At 37.2% G+C, this 20,382-nt stretch overlaps 1 long non-coding RNA gene and 1 pseudogene across 1 annotated transcript; one reads left to right on the plus strand and one right to left on the minus strand.

Moving 5' to 3' along the window:
• Positions 1-497: 497 nt before the first annotated feature.
• LOC119541853 lies at positions 498-3,619 on the minus strand. The gene is made up of 3 exons (XR_005218364.1): positions 3,514-3,619; positions 1,986-2,040; positions 498-797 (listed from the first exon to the last, which is right to left on the minus strand). It is a non-coding gene; the product is annotated as an uncharacterized LOC119541853 (long non-coding RNA).
• A 10,755-nt stretch (positions 3,620-14,374) lies between these two features.
• Positions 14,375-16,104, plus strand: LOC119541852 (annotated as a pseudogene).
• Positions 16,105-20,382: the final 4,278 nt, after the last annotated feature.

Genomic DNA, 20,382 nt, shown 5'->3' on the forward strand with positions numbered 1-20,382 from the left:
TTATCTTTTTAGGCAATAAAGAATCAAAGCTAGGTTTTCTACCTGTGAAGCAACATAATTAAAGTGCACTTAAAAAAAAAAACAAACTTTTTTTTCATGACGGAAATTTGAAAAACAGAAATGCACAAAAAGTAAAATTAAAATCACCTGGACATCCACTGCCCATGTTAATTTTTTGATGGATAAACTTCTGGCATTTTTCCTGTTCATATATTTGTGAATGTGTGTGTGCATGTGTTTAAACTGGGATTATGCTATAGATGCTGCTTTATGTGATGGTTTATATATTTTACTTTATTTTGTGAGTATTTTCTTGAACATGATTTTTAATAACTGCATTGAATTTCATCGTATTTTATTAATCCAGTTTTCCATTCTTAATTGAGGCATAATTAACTAACATTAATCCAAGATTAACCTAGTAAGACTAAACAGAGAGTAGGAAGAATACACAGATTGATAGAGGACTACTTAATATAATCAAATAATTAAATAATATAATTAAATAATTATGGCATATTTACAAATTGGTATGTGAGGTGTCCATTACAAAGAATGCTGCTGCTTCCTGTGTACTATTATGGAGTGATCTGCAAGATATATTTTCTGGTTCCTCTTGTTATCCCCGACCTCTTAAAGTTGGAGTTCTCCAGAACTCAACCCTTCATCTTCTCCTCCATCCACATTTTTCTCCTTTGGTGATCTCATCCAGTCCCAAGGCTTTAAATATTGTCAATAGGCTAACTCCTTAGTGGCCTGTGGGAGGAAGGTGTTCTGCCTGCAGAGGTGGATCCAGACTTGATGAAAAAGAATTCAAAATTGTAAGTAAGAAATGCCTGTTCATTTTGGAAATTTCCTATATATCTACTTGTTGTATCATACTTTGAAAGATATTATCTTTTTGTAAATATATTATATTTTGTAATAAGGAAATAACTGAAACTGTGGTACTGTAACCTATAATATTCTTTAAATTTGCTAACTACTTGTTAAATTGCACTTGGAAAGTTATCACTACTTTGTATATATGATATATTCAACAATAAAAAATATGATTAAAAAATGCCTGTTCCTCTCCAATGCCATCCACCAGGAGAAATTACAAATACAAAATGCTGGTGCCATGCCCTGGGATGGCAAGTTAGGGGCCTTGAAGCTGAGTGTATGATACAGCTTCAGCAAACGCACAGAGATAAGAGTGGATTGGTATGATGAAGGAATCAGGAAGGCGACACTGCTATTTCAAATGAAGGGATAGGATGGGTGGAAAACATCACTTTGGGCAATTTGCTCTTTGACCTCAGACTCATTTCAATATTTGTAGAATAACAACCTGCAACCATCATTTGATTCAAGGTCCTAAAAAATGGCACACAACTCATTGTGAAAGGGTATGGAAGGAGAAAGCCTACATGGATCAATTTAACAAAATAATGCTCCTGAGATAAAAAGCAATGTACATGGTTCTTCCTTTCCAATCTTTACCCTGTCAAAGTTTCTCTCATTGTTTCTATTGCAAGCTCTGCTTCTCAGACTTAAAAGCAGTCACCAAATAATACCCTCAGTTAAATTTGCAAAGAATTCTTTCTTCTTTTGAAAAGACCAGGCTATTTTTATGTGATTGCAGTTTGCCCTCCATTATATGTGAGTACAAACATTTAAAAATATTTATACATCTCTCCAATGTATAGAAAACCATTTCAGGGTCTTGAAAACAGTCTCTTTACAGATGGAGAGACTGTGAGAGAAATGCCCTCAGTGTGCTGGCTAAAAACTGCAATGTCTGCTCAGCACTGTGCCTCCTCTCATAACAGGGATGCTCTGCTGAATGAGCCCTTGTATGTCAAGATTCAAAAAGCACTTGTTGGCTCTGGTTGAACAAAGCTCTCACAGACAGTGGGATCTGCAGAGCAGCCACCAAGTGTGTTAAACTAGTGTTCCCTCCACCACATTGCTGAATAGTTTATCGTAATGGCAGTTCTCACCTTCATGTATAGAGGCCGGTGTTTGCGCTGCCATCCTGCACAGAGCTCCCACTGACTTCAAAGGAAATGACATAGAACAGAACCCCATGGTGTAAGGAGAAACAAGCAGCATCTGATCAGAATCAGGGCATTTTTTTTTTTTTCATTCTCTCTGAATAAATGGCTAAATTTATATTACAGAATATCTAAAGGCCTCCTTTCACTCCAGAAGTTTATGAATTGTCAGGTATACATATACTTAGGTGTAGGCTTGACACTGAACTACCTTTTATGTGGGAGGGAAAGGGGGAGTGTGTTGTAGAGAAATCCAACCCAATCCCACATTTTTCTTGGTCTAGAAGACCCCCAAGAGACCAAAGTGATTTGGGGTGAACTTAGTGGTTCTGTTTTACTTACAGTTGGCCTTGAGCCAAGCCATGAAGAAGAAAGAGAAGGAGAAGAGGAGGAGAAAGAGAGGCAGGAGGAGGGGGAGAAATAGAAAGAAGAAAATATAAGGGAATATTTATTAAATCCCTGGATGGAGGAGGTCTTTTTAGTTTAAAAGCAAGGGGAGAAATCACTAGAGTATAGGTTGGTAGAGTTAACTACAAAAAATCAAGATCAAATAGATTCAAATGGAAAATTAAAAGTTGGGGAAAATATTTGACAGGTAAAGTATTAGTATTCTTAATGTAGTAGGACTTTTTACATACTTACAAACTTGCTAAAATACACCAAAATAAGTTCCAAACGGATAAAGAATTAAATCTTATAAATGTTTAAAATGTTTAACAAAAATAAAGTATAGGTGAATATCTGACCTCTGGATAGGGAAGGAAATTTTTGAAGCTTAAAATTAACATAAGAAATTACAAAGGAAAAGATGAATATATATTTGACCATATAAAAATTTTTAATTCTGTAAATTAAAGAAAAATAAGGAAAATTTAAAACAACCAATTAACTTGGAAAATATTTGCAACAAACATGCAAATTATTCTCCTGAATTTATAAAGAGTTCAAGTAAGTTGATTAAAAATAAAACACACTTCTATTTCCATGGAAAAAAATAGGCAAAGAATGTAGACAATTCACAAAAATATAAATTAAAATGACTAATAATATTTCAAAACATGTTCAATGCTACCAGCAATCAATGAGAGCAATGAAATGAAAACCATTTTTGTCATTTGGATGGGCAAATATGAAAAAGTGAGACTGTATCACAAGACCAAGAAAGAGTTAGGAAGCTATGGCAGCATTCTAGGTGAAGGTTGGCAGGATACTTGCATTCTAAAATATGGTTATAGCAATGGGAATATAAAGAATAAAATAGATTTGAATGCTGCTTAAAAGGCTGCAGTGGCACAAATTAGCAATTTAATAAACAATTGTATAAATGGTATGGGGATAAGTGTTTAAATATTAGAGGAAAAAGTTATAGTCTTATCTCACAACTATGTCAAAATAAACTCCAGATCAATAAAAGATTTAAATAGCTTTAAAATGGCATAATAAACTATCAGGAGACTTTTTGTCAAGATGTTACCATAAGTTCACTTTGATGCACCATGTGAATTCCAAACCCACAGTTCACACAATTGATGATAGTTGATGCCAATATTCTGCCTGAGGTTATGGCATTTTATGGAGCTCTGGACCTGAGGAGATAAACAGGAAGAGACAAAGAAACTAGGAACTGAACAGAGTTGACCATTGTATCAATGATTGGATCGGCAACATGCCTGATATTATCACAGAGTAGCAACTTGTAAATGCCACTATAAGAACTGGTTTTGGATTGAGGAATCAGAGTCTAGGTGGAAGCAGTCACAAAACTGCTAGGTAAGGGTGGGTAAGCACAAAAAGTAGAGGAAGAAAACAAACAAACAAACAAACACCTCTCACTCAAAATGAGCCTGGAAACCTAAATTCTAAAACACATTTTAAAAATCCAAGGCTTAAAAAAAAAATCCATAAATAAACAACTGATACATTAATTCACTCCAAATGAAATTAATTTTATAGAATGGTCTGACAAAAATTTTAAAGCAAATAATTTTAGGATACTCAAAAAACAAGCATAAATAGGTTTAAAACATCTGATATATTACAAAATTTGACACCATTAGAAATTACAAATAGATATAGCTATTAAAAATTAATAGATGGTATAAACTCTACACTGGACGTAGTTGAAGAGAGACTTACTGAATTGGAAGACAGTGCTGGGAAATTCATCCAAAATACAGCACAGAAAGATGAAGATATATATATGAAACATTAGTTAATTAAGTACATAGAAGACAAATTGAAAGGCTCCAACCAGAAGATCCGAATGGAGGGGATGATTGAGAAACAATATTTGAAGAAATATAACCAAGTAATTGTAGAATTGAAACACACAGACACACATACTTAGTATGAAGCAGGAAAAAAATTATTCATCTGAGATAAAGAGATAATTTCAAAAGCTACCAGAGACAAACGATTACTCACAAAAAATAAAATTTAAACTGATGTCTGACTTTTCATCAGAAACAATATATGCCATAAAACAATGAAGTAGTATCTTCAAAATGCTGTTGTAATATTAACTATCAACCAAAAAGTTTATACTAAGCTAAAGTGCTTTCAAATTTGAAAGAAAAATAAAGACATTATAAATCTGTAGTAGTTAAAACAGTGTGATATTGGTCTTGGAATAAGCAAATACAGTAATGGAATTAAATAGAAAGGCAAGCAACAAATCCTTGCACATATGGAAATCAATATGACAGTTGTAACACTGATAGAAATGATGAACTTTAATAAATTGTGCTATGAAAAATATGTTACTTATATGGAAAAATAAAATTAGATTTCTATTCCATACCATACACTTATAAACTGAATGAGAATTAAAAACTTAAATGTGGAAAGCAAACCTTTAAAACATTTAGAAGAATACATAAATAATAAATTTACGACCTTCGGTCAGGGAAGGACTGCTTAATTAAGACATAAAAAATGAGAATTATGAAAGAAAGGATGAATGAATTTTCAAATTTAAGATAAAACTTATCCAACAAACTGCACAACAAATAAGTGATAAGACAACAAACAAACTTGTCTTTGTTTTGGAAGAAGATATTTTCAAAGCATATATTACACTACTGGACCCAGACTAGGGATAGGTGTCCTCCTTGCATTGCTGATTCCAAACTTTCCTTATTCTCTCCTTCCTAAAACCCTTGTTTTGATTATTATTTCTTTGGACTATACCACTCACTTCTGCTCCTTGTTATACTCATCCTCCTATCCATAGTCACTCCTCTTTCCTTGAAGATTTTAGCTGGTTTTCAATATCACTCCAATATTATTCTTGTCATAATTCTTGGTGATAGCAATTTCCACTTATATGATCCTTCTGAAACCCTACCTCCTAAGTTCTTTGACCTCTGCTTCTGCAATAATGCTGGTCTTCCATCTTAGCTACTCACTAACATGGTCCAATATGGTATCCACTAACTTCATGTGGCTTTTTAAATTTAAATTTCTTAAAAGTAAACAAAGCTTAAAATTCATTTCCTCAGTTTCACTAGTCCCATTTCCAGTGCTCAGTTGTCAATAGTGGCTACCATATTAGGCAGAGCAGATGGAAAATATATCCTTCATCACAGAAAGTTCTATTGGATAGCACTTCTCTAGATCTTCTAATTATCAATAACTGCAAGCCCTCCATAATGTCCAAACTTATACTTTAAAATTTTATTCCTTGACTCCAACAATTTTCCTGGACTTATATTATATTCATTTTTTCAACCATTTTACTGTCCCTAATCTGTGTCATATCTTGACTTCTATTCTCCAACTTAAACTTCATGATCAATCATTATGAACTCTCCCTTACAAACATCCTAAGCTCCCTTGTCCCTCTTATTTGTTACTGGGAAAATTCTGGTTAAATCTAACTTTCTGCCTGCTTGCTATCTGATTAAATCCACTTCTTCACATACTTTGCACCTGCACCTCTGCAGTTGAATGTGATTGGAGGGAAAAACACAACCATCACTAATCTCAAATGGGTCCTTAATGCTACTTAGCAATCATTGTTGTTCTCTAGTCCATTAAGTCTCCCATTCTTCTAGATGATTCATACTTAATTCTCTCAAACCTCTGAAACCTTCTCCCCATCCTCACTCTCAGGAATGACTTGCATCTTGTTTTGCTAAGTAAATAGAAGCAATCACAAAGGAATTTTCACATGCTCCCACCATCCTATCCACTCACCTACCTCGCTTGTGTTGATGTACTCTGCCTTCTCTCCATTTACTCTGGATGGACTATGCTCCTAAAAAAGACCAGTCCACCCCTCATGCATTAGCTACCACTCCCTGTGCTCATTCAGGGACCTCACTTAAACAATTCTCTCCTTTCCCTCCCATGTCTTCAAATTTCTACTTTATATTGGATCTTTTCCATCAGCATAAAACCATTGTTTTATTTCTGTCATCTTAAAAAAATTACTTTTGACCTCATTTTTCCCTCCAGTTACTCCTCTATTTCCTTCCTTTCCCTTTTAGCAAAAGTCCTTGAAAGAGTAGTCTACCCCATAGACTACAGTTAATAGTACAATTATAAAAATGTGCTTTTATCAACTGTAACAACTGTATTACAAGAATATGCACATCTAAGATGCTCAACAAACTCCAAATAGGATAAAATCAGATAGATCTATGCCCATATCATATTCAGACTGTCAAATGCCAAAGGTAAAGAAAGAATTCTGAGAGCTACAAGAGATAAGCAAAGTGTCACACACAAGGGACCCTCAATAAAATTAAGTGCCAATTTCTTATTGGAAATCATGGAGGTAAAAATGCAGTGGGATGACATATTTATAGAGCTGAATACAAAAAATTGCCAATCAAGAATTGTATATCTGACAAAACTGTCTTTCAAAAATAAGGGAGAAATCAAGACATTGCCAGATAAACAAGAGCTGAGGGAGTTCACCACTAGACCACTCTTACAAGAGATGCTAAAAAGAGTTCTGCAGGTTGAAATGACAGGACACTAGACAATAGATTGAAGTCACATGAAGAAATAAAGATCTCCAGTGAGGGTAGCGACATGGGTAAATACAAGCGCCAAGACTATTATATATTTTTATTTGTAACTCCATATTTTACTTCCTTCAGGATCTAAAAGGCAAATGCATAAAATAAAATGATTATATAGTGGGTTTAGACCCATAATGTAGAAAAACGTATTTGTGATAAGAACTACTTAAAGGTTGGGGGTGGGGGGAGAAGGCTATAGGAACATAGCTTGTCTATACAATTGAAGTTGTCAGTACCAAAGAAAACAAGATTGTTATTGATTAAGGAGGTTAAATTTAAGCCCTTTGGCAACTATAAAGAAAATACTGGAGAATAGGCAAACTCATAGAGACAGAAATTGGAGTACAAGTTGCCGGGGGTGGGGGGCAGGGGAAATGGGGAGTTAATGCACAATGGGCATAGGGTTTCTGTTTGGGGAGATATGGATGTTTTAGTAACAGAAAGTGATGAGAGGACCACAATATTGTGAATGTGACTAATCCCATTGAATGGTATGCTTGGGCATGGTTGTGACTGGAAAGATCATGTTTTCTATATATTTTCCTCCAATTAAAAAAAAAAAAGAGTAAACAACTAAAGAGGCAGTGACAATTAAATGCAATAAATGATCCTAGATGGGATCTAAGAATGGATGAGAAAAGGCTCAGAGGAACGTTATTGTAACATATGGAGAAATTGGAATATAGACTGTAAGCTTTATATCAACATTAAATTGCTTGAACTTGATAACTGCACTTAAGGTGGTTACATAAGTGCATATCCTTGTTCTTAGGAAATGGATGTGACAGTAATAATTGTTCAAGGAACATGAAGTATACAACCTACACTCAAGTGTTCAGAAATGGATTGATAAATAAATGGATTGATAGATAAAACGATATGGCAAAATGTCAAAAATGGTGGGTGTGGGTATCTGGCAGGGTAGGGATATGTCAGAGCTCTCTTTACAGGGTTTATATTATTTTCGTAACTATCCTTAAGTTTGAAAGTATTCCAAAATATAAAGTTAAAATAAAAAAAAGTGGATAAGAGAGTCCCTGTTCCAATTACTGAACCAACAGTGTGATGGTTTGGAGGCTTTATGGACCCCAGAAAAGTATGTTCTTAAAGTTCATCCATTCTTGGGGGTGTGGAGCCATTGTAAGTAGGATCTTTTGGTGAGTAGGATCTTAACTTAAGATATAACCCACCTCATTCATGGTGGCTCTTAATCCTTTTACTAGAGTTCTTTAAAAGAGAATGAAACACAGACAGAAAGACAGAAGCTGAGAGAGAAAGCCCTGGAAGCCAGGAAATGAAAGCAATGAAACCTGGAAGAGATGGGAGAAACCAGCAGATGCTGCCATGTGCCTTGCCATGTGACAGAGGAATCCAGGTTTGCTGGCAGCCGGTCTTCAGGAATAAGGCATTGCCTTGATAATGCCTTGATTTGGGCATTTTCACAGCCTCATAACTGTAAGCTTGTAAGATAATTGATTCCCATTTTAAAAGTGAACCCATTATTGGTATATTGCATTTTGGCAGCCTAGCAGACTAAAACAAGCAGGGAGACAGGTGCATAGAAAATTACTAGAATACAGGTGATCGATGCTATAATAGAGGTATGAAAGTTATGGTAGCCTGGCAGGGTGAGTGATTAATTTTTCCCAAGGGCTCAGGGGTAGGAGAAGTTTCACAGTGTAGGTGAGGCATGAGCTGGGGCTTTGCAGAAATAGACATTGAAAGGGAATCAGGGAATTCTAAGCAGATGAATATGTAAATAAATATCTCACAGACCCCTTCCTTGTACCAATAACTTATGCTTACACAGCAACAGACTTTTACTCCTTATTTAGTTTCCTTTGTGGGAAGAGAATTCACAAATTGACCAACATAAATACCGTCCCGCTTTGCTGCTACATTTCTCATTGTAAGTGATTAAATTGATTTTCTAATACAAATCAGACTCAAGAATTTGGGACACATGAGCCAGCTTTTCTTATGGCCTGGTTGGCTCAGGATAAGCCAAACATTGAGGCTTCAGATTTACAAAGACAGTAACCATAGTATCTAGATGGGCAACATCTTTCCTGACCATCAACCTACTCTTCATCCCTACTTGGTGAAAAAACAATCTAAAGAGGACTCAGGTAATAATAAAAATTCTTTACTGAAAAATACAAAAGGGAAGATACCCTAAGATTTAGGGAGGGAAAAAAAAGAATCTTTGAAAGAGAAATGGGAAGAGACAGAATTAAAACATTTGAATAGATAATAAAGTTAAGATACTTCAGTTCTGTGGGTGCGCTAATAGTGAGGCTTTGGTGCCATGTTTTTTTCTCCAACCATGAAATATACTAATAAAGAGAACTCAGTGAGTTTTGCTGGAGCCTCTTTGAAAACCATCCACAAGGTCAGTTTGACATCACACACTAATGTTATGCTTGATCAAGTCTGACCAGTTTTTCTCTCTTTCTGTGATTTCTTACTGGGTCTTGAACTGCTGAGGCAGCAATAGCTAATACAACAGTAGGCCAAGTGCACATGTGAGTACGTGTGCACGTTAACTAAAGTTAGCAGAACCCCAGAGCCGCTTGAGGCTGCCCTGCCACACCCATACTCTGACTCGAGTTGACCTAAGCGCTGACATCCCGACATGACACTGCCACTGTGTCCTTAGCCATCCTGTAGTATTGAGGCGTTTTAAGGTCTTAGTCGTTCTACATCTAGTTTTCCCTTTACAGTATAAAATCATGTGAGTGTCCCCTTACTTTCCTCACTTATAGTTTAATGAAGTACTTTAAAAAGAAAACCTGAGAAATGTAAAATACAAAATATTTGTCACTTTTTGTTGTGCTCTAGTCTTCATCAGTGTGTGCATGTACATACTTTTACACAGTTGACATTGGGGAGTACATTATTCTGTTCATTAAGTTTATTTCACCCTTAGATACACACATCTGGACACACACTCATGCCTTAGCATAGACCAGATTCATATCACTTTAGGGTAGGTTCAGAGCATTCCTGTGTATTGATAGAGCAGGATTTGCTTAGGCCTACCCTTTATTGTTGGATTTTGGTTTGTTTCCAATTTTTTTAATATTGTGAATAAAGCAGCTCACACATTCTTGTACAAATCCTTTTTCCTTTAGGTTATTAACTGAGAACATATTTCCCCTGGAAGGACTAATGAGGCAATGGGGAGACAGTGAGCAATCACTGCAGGAGTATATGCATGATCAGATTTCCATCTTTTAAATATCTGTTTAATAAGGATAATGCTTTTGACAGAGTTATTGTGAACAGTAAATGAGAAGGTGAAAGCACTTGTGAATGATACCAATTATTATTATACTCAGAATTTTGTCAGCAAGTCTGACTATGGAAGAATTATAGTTAACTGAGGATCATCAATTAATTTAATCATACACTCAAAGTGTTTTTCTTGGGTTCTTATTTTATCTTTGCATGCTAAAAATGTTTCCTTGGGGTTCTTATTTCATCTGTACATGCTAGGGATAGTGCAGTACCATGAGAAGCAGTGAACCTCAACAAATAACCTATAAAAACTGCCCTATTCTTGCAGCTTTAGGATCCCAGGCCTGCCTCAGAAGCAGTGGGGAGAGGTCCACTCTGAAGCATGACAACTTCTGTGACCTGGTAAAGAGAACAGAGACATTATCTAGGCTAGACCCTGTCTTAAGGAACAGCTTCTCACTTTCCTCTTTTCATTTTATCCTTTGTAATCCTCTTACATATGTAAATCCTGTTTTTGCCTCTCTTTCTCTCTCTGCTCTTACACAGTTCAAATTGCATGGCTTCACCATCTCTGGGCTCCATTTTTTCCAATGAAAAATAGGAGGTAATCCTGAAAGTCTCTGTCTGTCCTTGCAGCAGTGACCTCAGGAGTTCTATGGTTCTGTACTCTCCCCTACGGGTGCCAAAACCAGGTCTTGCTCCAACTCAGGGTCTTGTTGCTTCAATTTCCCTATCCTGTGAACCACTGGCTCCCTAGAGAAATGTTCTTCAAAGTGTGGCATTCTTTAAAGCATGCTAAAATGCAGATTCCTACGCACATGCCTGCAGAATCAGGATCTCAGGTGAAGACTGTGGAAGCTTTTTTATTGTATAAAAGAGAAACATGCATGTACTCTACATAGTCATGGACCACCCTTTGTGAAATACTGCTTTAGAGGAATACCTCACACTGCCAGTATCTTCACTTTCCAATCATTGCTCCCTATTTCAAGATTCTGCTTTCTAAAGCAGATAAAGAGAGTGGTCACATCAGAGACAACAGGAGCAAATGATAGGACTGTCCGGCATTAGAGAGAGGAATGAGGAAGGCCTTTTCAATCCCATTGATCCTTAAATCCTATCCAATCTGCAGTTGCCTAATCCACTACTATTAGGGCTGACACTGGGGTTTAGAATCAGGCAGTGGCTGGCTGATGAGCAAAAGGCAAATTCCAAGAAACAGGCCTCAAGAAGAACAGCAATAAACAACACCTGGAGCCAAATGATCCCTACCCGAGTGAGTAATCTATGATCAAACATCAACCAAGGATGAAAAGGGAAGGGTAGTAAAATAGTTAACAAAAATTTTAAAAGAAACAAAAATCCATAAAAGCATTTTGCCCCCCAGTGTCAGGGCCTCTGACCTCTCACCTCTCTTTTCCTGCGAGTGCCTGCATGCTCTTCTTTGCATGTGTATTTAATATACTTTCTGCCTGCTTACTTATCTGTGCTGTGCCCTTGAATTCTTTCTCACAGCATGGCCAAGGACCTAGAAATCCAAATCTGGCAACACTAAATATGGTTTCAGTCCTGGCTTGATTAGTGAGACCTTAGACGATCATTTTAGCTACTCTGAGCCACTCTCTGCCATCTCATTAAAAGACAGTAAAATGTGTTATGTCTGTAAGATGTGTGTTGAATGAGATTTGTATGAAAGCACATGTGAAGTAACCACTATTATGAAACCATTATTCACCGAGTGGCAAACAGTGAACTACGTTGAGAGGATTGTAAATGAATTCCCTAGTAACCAAGAATTTTACTTTACTACATATAAAGATAGACACCAGGTTGTGGATGACTTCAGTTATCTGAAATTTGCTATTAATACAGATGTATACTATGAGTCTATAAATGTATGCCTATATATTATAGTAGAGACATATTTGGGAGCCCCTGGCCCCTGAGTGTCTTGAGAACTGCACACAGCCTTTTGCTTAACGTAGGACAGCTGAGGTTTGACCTATTCTCTTTGTAATGTCAGATGCTAACTGTAATCTATACCCGAAACTACTTCCTCCCTGAGAATCCCTGAGATACTGTTATCTCTATAATCCTTCCCTTCTCCCTGTTGATTACAATCAACTCCTCCCTATGTTGCATGACTCCTCTCCCTGCCTTATGCTCTCATACGCATTGGAATGTTGATCCCTTATAACCAGCTTATTCAGCCCCTCAAAGGGCGGACTATTTCCACATTGTGCTCTGAACTGGCCACCATTCAGAGAGGCTCCTGAATCCATCCAGAGAAGCTCCTGATTTCAGGGCAATGTGGCTCGACTTCCCCACCCTGTAGGTAAGCCCTATAATAAAAGTTCATGTCTTAGAACGTGTCTGGTGCTTTCTTTAGTCCTTTGGCTACAAAAACCCTCCTGGGCTGTGAAACATTTATTATTTACTGTATAGTATAGATGTTAGTATAGATATGTGCTCCTGTCCGAAGCCAATGTTTCCACCAGATCACATTTCCTCTCACCTACTCAAGAACAGCCCTCCAGCATTCTCTCCTTTCTCTCCTAAATCTTCCATTTTCCTCTCCCATCAACAAATAAATGCGCTATCATTTCTCCCAGCTCTAAAAAATCCATCTCTGGCCTCAGTTCCCCCAACCTTGTAGCAAAACTTCATGAAAGAGCTGCTGTAACCCCTGTCTCTAATTCCTCTCTCTTATCATTTTTAATTTTTAGTAAGCTTTAATTTAGACTAAGAAATCTACACAAAGTCCTGAGTGCTTGGTTAATTTTTATAAAGTGAACAGTCCTGGCAACCAGCACCCAGATCAAGAAAGATAATATTATCAGCACCTCAGAAGCCCACCTCCTGTGCCATCCCAGGCACTAAGTCCCAAGGTAACCACAATTCTAACTTCTTGCACCAAAGATTTGTTTGCCTGTGTTTGAACTTTATAGAAATGGAATTAGACAGTGTGTACTCTTTTGTGACTGGCTTCTTTCTCTCAACATTATATATCTAGAGATTAACCCTTGTTGTTACAAGTAGCATTACTTCACTCATTTTGATTACTCTAGTCCAGGGCTTGGCAAACTTTTTTGTTCAGGGCCAGAGAGCAAATATTTTAGGCTTTGTGGGTCATAGGGTCTTTATCACAACTACTCAACTCTGCTGTTGTAGAGCAAAAGCAGCCATAGAGAACACTTAAACAAATGTCTGTGACTGTGTTCCCAGTAACACTTTATTTACAAAAACAGGCCCTGTACTGGATTTGACTCTCAGGCAGTAGTTTGCCAACCCCTGTTTAACCTACACTATTCCATTCGATGAATATGCTGCAATATTTTTATCTATTCTAATGTTAATGGACATTTGCTTTATCTCCAATTTGGAATTATCCTGTTCCACCACCAACCCAGTCTTCTGCTTTTAAATCAACTCTATTGAGGTATAATTTACGTATAAAGTGCACCCATTTACTTGTCAATTTACTCCAATCTTGATCCCTACCCCCTCAAAACACAACTCCAATAAATCTTTTGCTAGCAAAGTCACCAATGATTCCAGTGGTTAATTTTCAAACTTCATCTTACTTGACTTCTCAACAGCATCTGATATCAACCTCTTCCATCACATACTTTCTTCATTTAGTTCCCAGAATTTAGCATTTTGGTTTTGCTACATCACTGATCACTACATCTTGTCACCTTTGATGAATCCTCTTCTTCCTACCACTTAATGTTGGAGAGCTCAAAAGGCTGTTAGAGATATGCATCCCTGCCTTCCCCCTCCTGGATGATCTCTGCCCGGCCTCTAGCCCCTCGTGGGAGACAATTCCTGGTCTCTGGGCCCACACAGCTTGGGAGCAATAGTCATGACACAGTGTGCTGAAGCCATCGAAAACTGTGTGACGATCAAAGGTCTGGGACAAGTTTAAGAAGAGAGAACCTAAACTGGTAATAAATCAATAAGAAATAAATGTTTACATTCACTCAGTGAAAAGTATCATGTCTAACTTCAACATATTTTGGAGATGCACATGGATACCTCTACCTTCTCCAGGAAGAGCAGAAAATGAACAAAAACCAGGAAAAAGTGTCATTCAAGGATGTGTGTGTGGACTTCACCCAGGAAGAGTGGTATCTACTGGACTCTGCTCAGAAGATCCTATACAGAGATGTGATCCTGGAAAATTATAGACACCTCATCTCGGTAGGTTATTGCATTACCAAACCAGAGGCGATTTTTAAGATAGAGCAAGGAGAAGAGCCTTGGATATTAGAGGAGGGATTCCCAAGCTGGTGCTACTCAGAAGACTGGAAAGTTGATGACTTGATAGAGAACAACCAGGAAAATCAAGATGAACGTTTATGGCCACTTGTATTCATCAACAACAAAACATTATGTATAGAGAGTGGTAATAGAGTAGGGAAAGCTTTCAATCTGGGCATTGACCCTGTTCCTTTAAGAAATAATTCCTATAAAATATGTGATTCATGTGAAATGAGTTTGGGAAATATTTCAGACTTAATTACAAATAAGAAGTACTATTCATGAAAGAAGACCAGTGAGTTCAATATATGTCAGAAATTGCTCCTTGATATTAGACATGAGAAAATTCCTACTGAAGAGAAATCTTACAAATATAGTCAAAAAAGAAATGTCCTCAATCATAGCAAGGGTCTTACTCAGCCAATTTTTGACCAACCTTTTGAATATAATGAAAATGGGAAAGGCTTCCGTGAGGAGACAGCCTGTTTTAAAAACAAGAAATCTCCGATAGGAGACAGTCTCTAAATATAATGAATGTGGAAGAGCCTTCATCCCAAATTTAAAGTTCAGTATTTCTCAGAGAATTCATTTGGAAATGGAGCCATTTGAATGCAATATTTGTGGGAAGTCCTTCTATCTGGATTGAAGATTTGGACATCAGAGACCTCTTACAGGAGTGGATCCTTATGAATATAATGAATATGGGAAATCTTCTGTGACAATTCAACTTTCATTATCCATCAGGGAGCTTACTCAAGAAAGATTCACCATGAATATAAAGTAAGGGACAAAACTTGGGAAAAGTCAACCCACTTTAAACATCAGATACAACACATGGGGGAAAACCCTATGAGTACAATGAAAACGGGAATAATTTCAGCAAAAAATCACATCTCACCCAACTTCGGAGAGATCACTCAGGAGAAAAAAACCTTTGAATGTGGTGAATGTGGGATGAGAAAATATTTTGGGGGAAGTCAAACCTCACTCAGCATCAGAGAACACACACAGGAGAGAAACCCTATGAATGTACCGAATGTGGGGAATCCTTTTGCCAGAAACCACACCTTACCAGCCATCAGCATATACAGGGGAAAAACCCTATGAATGTAAACAATGTGGAAAAACATTCTGTGTGAAGTCAAACCTCACTGAACATCAGAGAACACATACAGGGGAGAAACCCTATGAATGTAATGCATATGGGAAATCCTTCTGTCTCAGGTCCGCCCTAACTGTACATCAGAGAATGCACACAGGAGAGAAACACTTTACATGTAATAAGTGTGGGAAATCCTTCTGTGTGAAGTCAAACCTCATTGTACATCAAAGAACACACAGGGGAGAAACCATATAAATGTAACGAATGTGGGAAAACCTGTGAAAAATCAGCTCTCACCAAACATCAAAGAACTCACACAGAGGAGAAACCCTATGAATGTAATGTATGTGGGAAAACCTTTAGCCAGAGGTCAGTACTAACTAAACATCAGAGAATTCATACAAGGGTGAAAGCCCTCTCAACATCCTGAATGTTCAGAAGCCTTTTCCACCTGTCAGATTTGTTTCACAATTTAAAAAATGAAATTAGAGAAATCCAAAGAATGCCACAATTTACTAAAAAATGACATCTCATTGTACTTCAGATAATTGATACTGGGATAAAACCTTATAAATGTCTTAAATATGTGAAAGCTTTCTAGAAAAATTAAAACTTTTCATCAGAAAATTTGTCCCGAGGGGACAGTATTCATTTAAGAAATGTGGTAAAAATCTTTATCTAGAATTTATATTGTATAGTGTCACGTTCCAGATGTGATACCAAAATCTTATTTAACTATAATGGACAATATTCATTTATACCCATATTCACAGTGGAATCCGAAGCTTAAAAAATGTTGAACGACAGCAGCATTAAACAGATGAAGAATCCCAGATGTTTGTAGGTATTATGTGAGTATGCTAATATAACAAATTTGGGGTATGTTATTGGAGCCCAACATGGTTGTAAGGAGAAAATATGAACCTTTAGCTTAGTAACTATTATGATATATATTAATTTCTTCCACACTAAATACTATCAGTCTTTGTAACTTGTCATAATTATTTATATATATGTTTATGTGTATGTAAATACACACACACGGTGTGCCAGAATCAGCTCATACTGTCTTGCAAGTACTGACTTAAATTTTTGGGAATTTTGTGAGCTTGTTAAATGTCATTATTAAAAATTAAATCATGTAAACCCACAAATTATATAAAAAACAAAGGTAATAAATACTTAAAATTCATCTCTTCCTAATTTTACTATTGTCTGTGTCCTTTAGTTTACTTCTTACACTATTGAATCTGGAGGGTGGAAATCCAATATGCTGGTATGCTACTGCACATCTCTTCCCAACACCATCTTCAGTGCTGCAAACATTTGTAGCTTAAAATTGGTCATAGTGGGTGTATTTACACCTTGGAAATAGACAAACTCTACAAACCAGGGGTTTTAGTTTCCCAGAGGATCTGTTGTTAAACATTTACCAGCACACCACTGTGTATATATGAAAATATGTTTGGCAAATTTAAAGTACAATCCACATATCCTTTCTTTTCGTGTTTCCTGACATAAATAAACGGCTATGGCCATTATTGCTGAAACTGCCTCTTCAATAATGAAGCCAAACAATGTTTTGTGAGGTTTTTACCTCTTGATCAGTCCTGTTCTAAATATACCAGTGTTCTCTTTAGGGCTTACTTTGCCTGTGTATGTTTTAAATGAAATATTTTTTCACAACAACCACATCGCCTATCTTTTCCAACTGTTTGCTGGCATAGATTAATAGTTATGGCCATTATTACTGAACTACCACTACAACAAAGGAGCCAGACAATAGTTCTCTGAAGTTTTTTAGCTGTTCCTGAGTCAGTACATGCTGTTAATAAGAATAGTATTTGCATAAGCTTTGCAAAGGTTAACATCAGTTAACTCAGTTATGAACAGTAATACTCACTTCCCTCTATAAATAAAAAATGGTGATATTGATGGAAAAAAAAAGGCTGTTAGAGAAGGCCTCTTCTCTGTCTACACTCACGTCCTTGGTGATCTCAACTAGCCTTTGGCTTTAAGCACCATTTGTCTGCCAACAACTCCCACATTTATATCTCCAGCCTAAACTTTTTCTCTGACCTTCATTAATATATCCAACACCTTGCCCCATCTGCAGCCCTCTCCATCTTGTTGGTTGGCAACATCTGAATTGTTTGTGACCATCTGGATCATCTCCTTTTTTCATTTACATACCACATCCAATCCAGAGCAATCCAATACCCCATATCTGACTACTTCTTTCCACCTTGCTATTATAATCCAGTCCGAGCCAGCATTATATCTCTTTTGGACAATTACAATTGCATTCTAACTGGCTTCCATGTTTTCACTCTTGCTCTCATACAGTCTATTCTCAACACAAGTCTATTCTCAAGTTCTTACAATGGCCTACAACCCCTCACATGATCACATCCATTACCTCTTACGTTCTTCCACTGTTGCCCCTTCCCTAATTCTGCTCTAGCCAACTTGGCTACCTGCTATTCTTCAAACATACCAGGCACATTCCTGCCTTGCTGTATCCTTTGCCTGGATTGCTCTTCCCCCAGATGTCCACTTGGCTAATCCCCTCAACTTCTTCAAGTCTGCCTTTGTTTCCTAGGGCTGCTATAACAAAATGCCACAAACTAGGTGGCTTGAAACAACAGAAATTTATTGTCTCACAGTTCTGGAGGCTAGAAGTCCATGGCTATCTCTCCCATCCTAATCCAATTTGACACCATCTTAACTAGTATCATCTTCAAAGATCCTATTCCAAATAGGATCGCATTCACAGGACTAGGGGTTAGGATGTGAACACATATTTTTGGGGGACATAATTCAATCCATACCATAACAAAGACTTTGCTCAAATGTCACTTTCTCAATGAGGTCTATCTTGACCATTCTATTCAACATTGCAACCAGCTTCCCACATTCTCAATCCCCCTTACCCTGCTCTACCTTTTTCTTTATCCATACCATGTATAGCCTTCTAGCACAAACTATATACTTTACTCATTTATTATGACTATTGTTAATTGTCTTGTCTCCCCACATTAGAGTATAAGGCTTAAGAGGGCATGAATCTTGGTCTGTTTTGCTGACACATTTCAAGCTCTTAGAACTTTGCCTATCACACAATAGATACTCAATAAATATTTGTTAAATTGAACGAAAGATTAGGAAAATAGGAATTTGTATTTCCCTTTAAAAAGAATATCGGTTTTTTTTTTTTTTTTTTGGTACAAATTCTCACCCTGGATGGAAAGCTAAAGGACTCATCCATCAAATTCCCAGTGTGTGGTTTGGCAATTATGTGAACAGGTCCTCTTAGGTCAGTGGACACCTGAGGCTATTTATTTTATTGGTGAAAGCTTGGTGTGAGCATTTTGGTGCAGTTCACGAAAACAGCAGTGTTTTAACCAGCAGATCTAATAAATCTTACACATTCTTGAACCCATAAGTCCTGGCCTCTTGCCTCTCTACACATCCATTCATCCAAATAAGAGCAACCTCTTGTTGGAGTACACAGGGCCACTTGATTAGTAAGAGCAATGGGAAGGAGCACAATCCTCTCCCCTTTCTGTCCTGGGGATAAAACTTCAGAGAGACCAGGTCATTGCTCAGGCAAGGCAGAATGTGACTAGAAAGACTTTCATCTCTTCCACATATACCAAAAGGCTTGCCCACTGTCCAGACAGGTGAAGTTAACACATGGTGCCATGGACTGATACATTCTTTTTCCAAGTTAAGTTGTATTTATTTCTGGAACCTTCATCTACTATATTGCAATCAAAGTCTATTGAAACTAGTAGGCCAAGAGATGATTTATCCAAATGAATGTGTTTTCCATAATAATTTTGTGATTCCAGATCTCTTTGTACATAACCTGTATTATAGGACTTTCATATTTTGCACTGTAGTTGCTTGTTCACATTCTGATCTTCCCATATACACCTCTCCCTCATCTCTTGCCATAATCATTCCACTAGCAGTTTCTCATAATTGGGATTACAGTTTACTGATTTGGCAACGTAGTGTGGTAGCTAAGGGTTTGAACTCTGACACCAGACTGTGAGTCTCAGTGATAGCTCTTACTAGCTCTAGGAGCTTGGACAAGTTACCTAACCTCTCTGTGCCTCAATTTTATGGTCAATTAATGAGGAAAATAATACCTCTGAATTGGAATCATGAATGAATCAGCTGGTGAAAAGATTCTAACAAGGTTCTAACAAGAAGTCAAGAGGAAAAAATCAATTTGACCCTGTGTTTACACTCTGAGAATCCGTTTCAGTTTCTAGTAGGGCTGGGCCAATCTCATGAAACAAGCTCTCTGACAGGCATTCTGGAAAGGAGACTTTGGAAAACTGGGGATTTCATATGACACCACTAAAGTGTGGGAGAAGAGGGAGTGGGGACAAAGTATAGGAGAAGTTTTATTTGCTCTCCCCACCCTAAAATACATATCAAATATCTGTGGCCATTATATATGCATATGAGTACCCTCAGCCTAGCCTGTATCAGTTAGATCCTTTAAGGTTGAAATAGGAAGCATATCCAGATGATCCCTAATAATGGGGCTTATTGATAGGATTCATGAGGCCGTATAGTAGCATGGGATGTCCTCTGCTTCCTCATTGGGCAGCCAGCCTTGGTCACAGTGCTTCCCAGACAAAGGTATCCATAGGCCCAAGGAGAACTGGAACAAAGCATGGATTGGGATCCT

This window comes from Choloepus didactylus, chromosome 8 (assembly GCF_015220235.1).
Source record: "Choloepus didactylus isolate mChoDid1 chromosome 8, mChoDid1.pri, whole genome shotgun sequence".
Classification (NCBI taxonomy): Eukaryota; Metazoa; Chordata; class Mammalia; order Pilosa; family Megalonychidae; genus Choloepus; species Choloepus didactylus.